General features: G+C 37.0%; 1 long non-coding RNA gene across 1 annotated transcript; it reads right to left on the reverse strand.

Moving 5' to 3' along the window:
• Window positions 1–7263: 7263 nt before the first annotated feature.
• Window positions 7264–7928, reverse strand: LOC114068474. The gene is made up of 2 exons (XR_003573607.1): window positions 7775–7928; window positions 7264–7329 (listed from the first exon to the last, which is right to left on the reverse strand). It is a non-coding gene; the product is annotated as an uncharacterized LOC114068474 (long non-coding RNA).
• Window positions 7929–11705: the final 3777 nt, after the last annotated feature.

The raw sequence follows: 11705 nt of genomic DNA on the forward strand, positions 1-11705 counted from the left end.
AAAAAAAAAAAAAAAAAAAAAAAAAAAAAAAAAAAAAAAAAAAAAAAAAAAAAAAAAAAAAAAAAAAAAAAAAAAAAAAAAAAAAAAAAAAAAAAAAAAAAAAAAAAAAAAAAAAAAAAAAAAAAAAAAAAAAAAAAAAAAAAGCAAAACTGTTGCATTTAAAAGTTTTATATCAGGAGAAATCCAGCCCAGCTCCTCAGATACAGGTTCACAGTCACAGCAAGAAACAAGGATTGTGTAACTATTATTCGAGCTAATATCAAACTACTTTTCCCTGTAATTTAGGGTAATTTTGACCTTTTACCTTCATCAAATTCTATTTGAATTATAAAACACTGAGGGGAAAACACTGAGGGGAAAACACTGAGGGGAAAACACTGAGGGGAAAACACTGAGGGGAAAACACACTTCTCTTTCTCTCATCACTCTTGTTTCATTTTAGCCAGAAATAAAATATCAGTTTGAAGAAAAACAACCCCAAACACACAGGAAATGCCCCAAACCACCCAACCCCCCCCCCCAAAAAAAACAACCCACAAAACAAAGAGAAACTTTCAAAAACTGCTACTTGAAAAAAAAACAACCAAAACCCGAAGTGTCAGGAGAGTGTTTGTGCACTGCTCTAAAGTTTATATACTTTATATATATTTAAGTATATTTATATATACTTACAACTAAGCAAGTAGTGCTTATATATATATGTAAGCATATATATAAGTATATATATATATAAGCACTACTTGCTTAGTTATTATGTGTTCTGTACATTCCATCCTTCCTCATCATTAAATCCCTCCAGCATTTTCTATGCCCTCTCTATATCTTTGGGTGAGGTTGGGTTGGGTTTGGGGTTTGGCTGGGTGGAGTTTTTTTTGTTTTTATTGAAGAGCAGGATTCCTTTAAACGCAACTTAAATAACCCGATATTGCTATTATTGCTTCATCAAAGCGTCACAAATCCAAGGAACCATACTCATGAAACCTGCCTGGCGTGGGCAGAGAGGATTTAACTCACACAAGGCAGGGTTCTATTGCTTGTGAGCACGACTCTAGTCCAGAATCACCAAAGCAAAACTAGCCCATCCCTTTGGATTCCCACAAATCCGGGAGGATTTGCAGCAGTGGCTCCACTTGTACCTGACACACCTTGCCTGGCTGGGAAACCCTTTTTTTGTTTCCCCCCCCTCTCTTCTGTCTCCTATTCCAACAGGTTAAGCATTAAAAAAGCAGCAACCTTCGGTAACCATGGATTAGTTGTGTTGTCAGTGACTCAGTTCCTGCTGGGGTGTCTTGCTTGTTCAAGTTCATTAACTCGTTCGGTAGGGTTTTCGTTATCAGTTGATAATAAGCACTTTGATGAACCTGGATGAAGCTGGTGTATGCTTTCAAGTATAATTTACCCATAAAAATCTAAATTTTTCAAAAGAACTTGCCTATTTTAAGCTAATTTGAAAGGAAACTCAAATTCATACGATCTAAGGAAATGATCTCTGAACTAGTCATTGTCAACATGACTGAACTTCAAACTGTTTTTTCATCACAGTTCTTTATGAAGGTTGAAAAATATTTGGAGGTTAAAATTGTACTGCTACTCAATCAAGACATATTTTAGTTTATGTAAACTTACACACTCATCTGTGGGTGAATTCTATCCTGTCAAAATATAAAAGACTGCCTACGAAAGACATTTAACCTCGCGAAAACCTTGAGATTTCTATAGCATCTCAGCTCTTACCTTTCAAATATTTTTTTTAATACAGGAAAAATTTAAAGTTGCCATTTTATTTGAAAAATAAATCTCTGTACTTAATGTAGAAAATACCCTTGTTAAGAGAAATAACAGATTTCAGTGAGTTCGGTTTGGGGTTTTTTTTACTGATTTCCTGTTACACAGATGTGTGAACGTGGATTTGGAAGGCACCTGCAATGCCCCTCTGAACTATTTATGACACAAGGGAGAATTGTTCTGTGTTTGCACATCTCCTGCTCATCACAAGTCTTTACACTGCTTTTACATGAAAAAGGACAGAGGATTGCACCAGTGATGCAGCAAACATGGAGCAACAGGACCTATTTTCATGTGCATCTGATGGCTCCAGCACTTCATAACTAGGCATGAGACTGATCTGCCATCTAGGTCAGGCTGGAGGCAGTTCTACAGCCCTCAAAGGAACCAATTCAGAAATCTGTGCCCTTAGAGTTAAAATATAATTTTATTTTCACTTGCATGTGAACACTATTGAGTGCAGCTTGAACTTGGAACAGAAAAGAGCTAAAGAGAATGAGGAAAAAAAAAGCACAAATACAAGAAGGCAATATAAGTTCCCCAAAACCTACAGCAGTAGAACAATCAGAACTTGGAGACTTCAGTTTCAGAATAATGTACTTTCAGTCTAGTGAGTGTAGCCTTGAATATTCAACTCCTGCAAAGCAATTTGTACCAACCTGCTCCAAGTATGTTAGAATTTAAAAGCCATAAGGCATGTCAACCATGTAAAAAACTTGCACTTCTTTGAAACAGATAGCTTTACACTTTTTAAGTAATTTTTCAGTCATTCATTTTTCAGGATCATGATTTCAAGTTATTGCTAACAATCATCTTTCAGATATCAGCTAAGAACCCCGTTATGAGAGCAGTTAGGCCTTTATCTAATAGTTTCCCAGCTGAAAATGCCAATAATGAGAGCAAAGTTACCCAAGATTTAGCACTACTGTACCAGAAAAGATGTGCAGGCCTTTGGTCAATCTGAAAAAAGAAGGAACTGTTTCCTATAACAATAAATAAGTGGGGGAGAGGTTGCTTGATTATTTTGTAATATATCATTTAGCCATGAAAACCTGCCTACTTTCACTGTACACTGGATTACTTAAAAAGACTTGATATTTCACTCAAAATAGTTAAAGCATGGCAAGATATTAGGATGGGTGGGCATCAGCAGACCCTGAACACTGCTGCAAGTTATCCCACCATCATTATATGCACACCTGCAACAGATCTTACACGGACACAGAGAATGTTTTCATTTACAAGAGCTGTATGTTGTATTTCAATTTAATTCCTTGTTTTTGTTGTTTTTTTTTTTAATGGCTATAAATGCCAAGTAAATCATTAAAAGAAATGTCAGCTCTATCAGTGGCAGCTGCTCTTACTTACTAAAAAAAGGAGGGGAAGTGTAGGAGCAGGGCAGCCAGCAAACCCCACAGCGGTCTGCAAAGTCACTAGTGGGAAAACAACAAAGGCCTTTCCATGCAACTAACACAGATGTGCCCATAGCCAAACTGTCAGAAACAGTTAAGATGACAGCCACTCACAGTTCATTATTTCCTTCTCACAGGTCACTGGGTGACAAGCTGGGTCACCGTGCTTTGTCGGCTGCTACAAACTCGCCCACACCCCCTCAGCCCCCCAGTTCTTCTTCCAGTTAAATAAAGGTAACCTGCTCAAACGGGTGTACTGGTGTAAACAAATATCTCCAAATGCTTTCTGAGAAGAGGGATGTGATGTTTGTTGTACCTTCCTTTCAGTTTCCGATGGATGTGTAACATTTCCTCTCCGTGATGAGCAGAGAGCTGGATTTGTATCTGTAGCAGATACAGCTCTTCCAATAATTTTGTCAAGATGTGACTAAAGCAGATAATGAAAGCTAATTTGTAACAATTCAAAGCTTTAACCTTTATAACACTTACATGGCAGACATACCACGAAAAAAATCATCGCAACTCACTGAAAAGATGTTTTTACCAGAGAGGACTTTCCACAAAGAAAGATCTGAGGGGGTATTTAAAATTAATATAGACTTTTAAAATGCAGAAAATATAGTCTAAAGCACCCTTCCTTTTCTTTTTTTTTTTCTTTTTTTTTTTTTTTTTTGGAATGTGCAATCTATAAATAGATCTTTACAACAATCCAGTAATGAATGAGTGTTTCTAATATGCTCTCATCTGTCTCCATGGAGTAATCAATTACAGTACAGATGTAGATTACGACTTTTACTGATGTTTTGCCCACGTGGAATTTAAAATGAACGAACAGTGTGTAAAGAATCAAGGTCAAGCATTTGCTTCGCTGTAAGAAACAACAGAAATGGGAGAACATTTCCAGCTCTGTAGGGGTGTTCCTCAGTCATTTTTCCTACACTAGTAAGCCTTGCAAAAAGGGGATAACAATTTGTCCAAATGATTCAGAAAAATGAAAATGAAACCAAGTGTCCCCCATGCATCTGCCTTAGTATTAACTATGACAAGGTCATAAGCATTCTGACTCAGATCCAAGAATGCTTGTACCTGGCATGTACTTAACTTGGAGCTTACTTAAATGCATATCTGGATTGGAATATTCAGAAGCTCGTGAAATCAAGCTTACTTATGGAAACAAAGTGATCCAATAAGGCCCGAAACCAAAACTGCATCAAAACAGGTGATAAATTGTAGATTATGGGACCAGCACCTTTTGAAGGGACGATTCACAAATGGAATGTATTTGCCAGGACACCACAAATCTACAGTTGATACAAAGAGCACTTTCCTGGCTGGGCCCAACCTGTAATATCGTAACAATGAGAGAAGTGACTTCAACCACTGCCAGAATTTACAGGGGTTACTGCTCCACTGGGTAACACCAAAAACATTAGGGCGTTATCCTGACCCAGGAAAAGATAAGAATAAGTCATTTCTTTATAAAAGTGTCCATTCCAAACTATTTCTGAGTGAGAGGAGGCAGTGGATTAGCTGTTTCCCATATGTGAGCAGTGAGAAGGAGAACAAGGATGGGAAGCAGAAATCAGTGGTCATTAGCCACTTAGTTAAGTCATTAGTTCTTGTGCACTGAGGGAAGTACACGTGTCACAGTCACACAGCTCACTTCTCTACTCATCCTCAAAGCCACCACATCATCTCAGCAGCTCGAATTCTCCGTGGCCAGCAACTACCTTGGATTGGATTTTGGTCTGTTTGTCATTTTTCCCTCAATGGTATTTTCTGGAACGGGTAAATTTTTCAGCTTTCACACACAAAAAACCCTCAGGGATTCAGTCAGGTAAATCAGAGACGAGGTTCAGGTTCTTCTGTCTTATAGGAGTAATGGATCATGCAAATTGTTGAAAGTATGGGATGCATTAAAAAAAAAAAAAAAACAACATTAAAAGAACACTCAATAAGATGTCCTCAAAGATACTAAGGACTTGCCAAGACCACTAAGATAAGACTGGCAGGAGACTTGCAGCATTCCGAAGCAGCTGGAAGCCTGGTGATATACCCCTTAACACCTAAAATTACCCCTAACACCCATGTCTGGGCAGCTCAATCTCCTTCCCTCCCTCTCAATAAGCCGAAGTTTTACAAAATTCTACGAATGTGCTGAGTGGGGCCATCAACCAAAAGAGTTTCATAAAAACCAGTTGAACTTCGGAGGAACAGTGACCATAAATCTTCACTTTCTCATCTCACACATCTGAACCAACTGAAACAGTTCTAGGACACAGAGATATATTTTCCCCTAACACACAATTCGTACCTCATTTGTGCTCATGACAGTTTTTCCAGGTTATTTTGGAAAGGAAGGCAAGTTTTATTGCTGCTTGGAAATGGAACAGCTTTTCAAATCACAGGAGATAAAACCCTGTCTCCCTAATCTTACCTCACCTTTCAGTCACTGAAAGGATTCTACAAACTACAGAGTGGGATGTGGCAGCTGTTTAGCAGACTACATAAGTACTTATCACAGTCTAGTGAAAAATTGCAGCAAAAGAGAATTTAAATCACTTAGTACCTCCCATAACAGATGTAACTGCAGTTTTGAATTAGTTATAATTGCTATTTAATGCCAAATATTTCTGACAGTAAAATAAAGTTGTTTGGGTATTAAAATGTAGTTTTCTATATTTAATTCAACTTCAGGAAAATGCTTTCGACTGCACAACTCCACTTTGAGTAGGAAGATCTTGACTGAAGACAGCTTTCTAAATCAAATGTGTTTATTCTGCAAGAAGAGACTTTTAGCTTAATATTTACATCCCGTTATCTAAGGCTAGAAGTGCAGACATTTGGTTGAAATTTCACTTATTCTGTCGTACTTCCATGAAGTTCAATACTTTGTAGCGACCCTGACATCACATCACCCATTTACAGCGTAACAACTGGTACTCAAAGCACTGAGGAGCAAGTGATGCTGGACAAGTCCTCACATCACACTGCAGATGGCATCTTTGGAAAGAGCCAATATAGTCAATATTGACGTCAGAACCCAAGTTTATGTTTTATTTCTTCAAATAAAAAATAAAACTGCCCAAAATACAGGTAACCTACCCCTGACTATGCAGTCTCCCAAAAGCTGCTGATAGCCAATACCTTCAGGTACCCCAGTCATGTCAGAGTCTTCAGGCACATTTGAGAATATTTCAGATACTGAAAGACTAAATATTTGTGAAATAACATTAAAAAGCAAACACCTGAAATTCTAGTCTAGCCAATCACTGTCATTAACTTAATGCCAGCAGTAACAACACTAATGAGTTCAACTTTAATCCTAACAGCAAGTGATGCCTTGTGGTCTTTCATCTGAATGGGAAGCCCATTGTCAATATGTTTTGATCTAAAAATACCCAAAACCTCAAAAATAAGGTTTTTATTAGGCAGTTTCAGTTACCTACAGAAAGGCAAAGTCTTTTGCCTGCTGTAAGTACAAGCAATTACAAACACTACTCTTTATCTTTTAATGAAATTAAAACACAGTCCTACATTGAAATGTACTTAATATTTTGGCTCAGCATGACTTTCAGCTTTCTAACAAGACCTTTACCATTTAAATTTAAGTCTTGTGGCACAAAACATGTCACAATGTTGATACAAGTCCTATTTCTTTATGTAACTTGCACGATGCGAGGTCTGCAGATTAAAAAATTTAAGAGTGAACTTGCAATTACTACCAAACATCATCCACATCAATCTTTGAAATAAAAAAAAAAAAATAAATAAAAAAAAAAAGAAGCACATAAATGTCACCCCTTTTCATTAATTTTGGTCAAAATCCCTGTTTGCTTATCAAGCCAGAGGCTTTCTGAGATATTTCAATAATATCCAGGAAATCAATCTTACATGAAACTGAAGGAAAACATCTAATGTCATTGAACAATAAATATCAGTTCTGTCAGTGGCTTACCTTTGAGCTGGGGCCTTAGGATGTTTCGCTTCTGGTTTCCTCACCAGTGCCACTGTCAGTTGTGGAGTCACCCCTAGGGGATCTGCAGGCATTAAATGGGCGTCCAAAGGTCCTGAAAGTTGTTTCTGATTGGGGTTGCTGACGTGTTTTTTTTTTTTTTTTTTTTTGCAGAACCTAAGAGATGAAAGTACAACCATGCAATTCATACATTGCTAATTAAAATAATGTGTGTCTACTTTTTCAGGCGAGGCTGTTGATGAGCAGAGAATGTCAGAAATACAAATAGCTATGTCAAGATGCATCAAGAAGCACAAATCTAGAGATCTTGTGGGTTGGGGGTTTTTTTTGTTGTTGTTTGTTTCTCTTCCTTCCTTGAGTTTTTCCACATAGGAAATTTCAAAAATTTGTCCTGTGTGGGCTATAAGCATAAACCGTTCTATATACAGCGTTTTTTTTCATTTATAATCCTGTATATAACTATTACTTGCCTAATATATAAATATCTTATTAAATGAAGAAATCAAACATTTCTGTTTGTTTTTTTTTTAAGGAAAAAAAGCTGACTTCCACACTGATATTTCTCTTTTCAGAATGTGTTTTTGAAAGGACTGTCTCTGACCTGCCTCTGGCTTAATACTGTGACCTCTTCTGCTGAGCTGCTGTCGATGTGCTGATGAGCTGCAGACCAGGCCCCATGGTGAATACGGTTTTCTGTCTGGGTCACCTCCTCTCTTTCATTTAGTTCCTCCTAGGTAGGTCAGGAAAAACTCAGGGTAAGCCTGTAGGAAAGGACAAAGGCAGAGGAATAATGAAGAAAAAAACATCAGCTCTATCAGCAGAATCACAACAGTCCAAACACCAGGGGACAGTGGGAAAAGTTGATGTACCCAATGTCACAGGAGTTTCCTGCACGGAGATAACTTCATATTTCACCAAGTTTTCAAAGCCAGAGTTGGATAATGACCTTTTTATATGCACTGAAGTGAAAAAAAAACAAACACAAACAAAAAAAACCCAACCAAACAAATATTTGAATATTAGATGTATCGGTTTAAGAATAAAGACCAACAGCTCTCAAATTGAAAATTCTTGTAGGTACAAAGGAACAAAATTCTGTCTCCCTGTCTTGAGGCAATAATTAATTAAGTATAGGTGACATTTTGGCACACATTCCCACGTACTATATTAAGAGAAGTTAAAAGCAGCATGTTCTGAAATCAAGACACGTCACATACAGAAAAGGCCTTCCTGATGGTTTTGAAACCTGAGAAAATGTTACTGTTTTTATTCATTATTGAAGTCAATTTGCCTTCTTAATCCTCTTTTGATCCTTGCTTACATGGCAAAAATACTGCAAATAAAACCCAACCAACCACAGTTTAAATACAGCAATCTGTTGAATTTGAGACACTGACACCTCATCTGTCTAATATTCTAAAATCCAGATCTGGTACCATGGCAATGTGATCAGTTCTGCTTCTTTAGCTCAGTCTGGGAAATGAGTGCAGGGCAGTTTCTCAGGTGTTATTTCAATGTAAGCAGCGGTCAGTCTGCTGTCTTTATGATGAAATGAGCAGAATCTTGAGTTTTAGAAAATGGGGTTTATTTGAAATGAAAATTTTAAAGTTCTATGAGCACCTCTACCATTTTTCAATAGGAAATATATCATATTAACTAGACTAGGTTAAGACCAAAACCAGGAGTTATTAACATACTTTGACAGGTAACAATTCAATGAATGGAATTCAATAATCTATTAAAACCTTATCAAGTTTCTCACAGTACAAGAGAAGCCACATTTTTCTGTTCCATAACTCATTAGTGAATTAACATTTGGAATTTCATTTATAAGGCAAGTTTTTAAGTGTTTAAGCACTTGGGCATATTTTCCAAAGCCAATTCTGGAAGGTCATCCCACAGATTCAATGAAACTTCTAAGCTCAAGTGGAAAACAAAAGAACAAAACAAAACATCAAAACTGAAACCTACCTTGGAGTTCTGAGAAGACATTTTTGCTTGTGTCTTAAGAATACTTAATAATATTAAAATATTTAGGGTTTTTGATCTTGATTTGTCCTGGACACTAACAGAACAGCTCTGGTTTTAGCTTCAGTTGCATGACTTTTTCTTGAGCTTTCTCTCAGTTTTCCCATGAGTGCCGTTATTTTCAATTTAGGACCACTTATATTTTACCTTAAAATAAATCCCTTCAATAGCAAGAATACAATAAACAGTGGGGCGCTTTTTATTTCTTAAAGAAAAAAAATTCTTCACCAATCAATAAGAGCAACTCCTGCTGTTTATCAACTTGTATAGACAATATTGTTTGTTATGAAACTTTTACGTCCTGCTTCGTAGTTCCACCTGCATTTTAATTCCTATAAAAATTCACTCATTCAGATTTCTGGTGTATTTTTCAGGCTTGACTGCACGAAAAATGAGGGAAGTTTCTATTGCTTTAAATAAATAAATTCTTCCTCTATGAGAACTTCACACTCACACTTTGCTCCTCCTGCTGCCAAGAAAAGTGATTCTGGGTCGTTTCCCTCTCTGCTTCTGTGACAGAAGAAACCATTTGGCAGCCATGTGATGAGTACAAGCAGAGAACCGACTTAAGTTAAAATTAACGCAGTAAAATGATAATTATTCCCCATGTTTGTACTCAAATCCAGTTCACTGTGGGGCACACCTGTTGTGAAATCCACGCTCAAAACTCAGAGCATGTTAAAGAGCTTGATTAGCTCATCTTGCTTCCTTCCTAGAACTGATATTTGACTTATTTTATTTTATTGACTTACATTTTGCCCATAAGATTCCCATGAATAAGAGCACATAGCTTGACCATTCACAAACACAAATGTTAAATATTCATCTGTTAACTAAAATGTAAAGGAGAGACACCAAGATTAATTCCTTGTTTCTGCATAAGAGTAGTTTGTGAATCAGGAAAGCCACATCAGAATTGCATTATGAATCAATATCTCAAAAAATAACTGATGATTTAACTGTTTTTTTTCTTTTTTTCAAGACAAGTCAGTATTTTCTGACATAGGTAAAGAGCACCTTGACTGCACAGAGGAGAGTGTTGCACGGAGGAGAGTCTGTTAATGGCAAACTCAGTGAGTAACAGGTATTATTAGTTCCAAGAAAGCGAGTTTCCTTCTCATTTTGGAGGTGTCACATATCATTACACTGCATTATGCTGCTGTCCTTTGTGTCAGTTTTTGTTGGCCTACACATGCTGCAACTTAAAATAACATGACACTGCAGATAAAGTGAACGTGAAATATATGGAGAAATACACCATTTTCCCAAGAGACCTGCTACCAGCTACTAGCATTGTCTCCTGATAAAAAGAAATTTTAGGTTCTCTGCAGTTTGCTCAAGGTTAAAGATATCCAATGCTGCAGATGTTCCCAGCGTGTCTGTGAATGCCTTCGAAGTGTTCCAAGTGCTCAGAAAAAGACAAAATTTAAAGAATCTTCAGATGCACAAATCACTGGATACGACTCACTGGTCTGCTGATGAAAAACCACTTGTTAGTTTGTTTATTTGAAGATAACGAGGCCCTGGGGATTAAAAACCCAGGTCTGTGAGTACTCCACCACCCTTCCACTGCTGCCCATGGATTCCTGACAGTAACTTGTAAGAACCAGCTGACCTGCAAAACATCAGACTTCAAACCATCTGCTGACAGAGGTGCCTGGCCACGGCAGACACAGGTGAGGAACAGCTCCTCTCTCAACACCGTGCACCGAAGATCACTGCCCTCACACCACCTGCATTGTCATTGCCATTTAAACTCGTGGTCTGACCAAGTTTACTGGAAAGGAACGCCTCAGATTTATTTTTCCAGGAAAATACGGTGTATTTTAATCAACAGTCCATTTTACAAGTTTGTTTTGTTTTGTTTTAACTGTGCAAGAGTAAGGACAAGCAAACAGTAATTCAACCCTGTTTTAAAAAAAAAACCTATGAACTGTTGCAATTAATTTTCTAGTTTACAGGAGAGACAGGGGTTTCTAAATTTAATATTTCTGCTTAGACCTGAATGTTAAAAAAAAAAAAATTTAATTTTAACTTCTGGGTTTAGGACACCTTCTTTGATAGAAGATTTTTTCAAAATTCACTGAGATCCACCCATAACAACATTAAGGATTATCCCTCAAAATTCTCCCCACAGCACCTTAATTTTACAGGAAGGTGTTGCATGATTTGAAATGAAAATAGGATGCCTGTAACTTCTTTAATCAAAGAACATTTCCCTATTTACTACTTTTGCCGTGTTTGTTCAATAAATGAATTCTTTCTCTTTTGTGCATGTTAACTGTTAATAGAATATGTTCATAACCAAGCTTGAGCTTCATGGTCTTCATCTCTACCCCAGAATGTGTTTTAAGCTTCTGTTAACAAACATGTCTAAGAGTAGAGAATCTAAATTGACATTTTAGAAGTCAATTTGTCTTTTTTTTTAGAGCTGCCTCATTTCTAAGCACTGACTCTTAGTTATCACAGGTTACTCTGCAGATTCAGGAATAAAGCCCATTTTT

This window comes from Empidonax traillii, unplaced genomic scaffold, assembly GCF_003031625.1.
Source record: "Empidonax traillii isolate 1590-97213 ecotype Southwest subspecies unplaced genomic scaffold, ASM303162v1 scaffold1068:size345056, whole genome shotgun sequence".
NCBI classification, from domain to species: domain Eukaryota; kingdom Metazoa; phylum Chordata; class Aves; order Passeriformes; family Tyrannidae; genus Empidonax; species Empidonax traillii.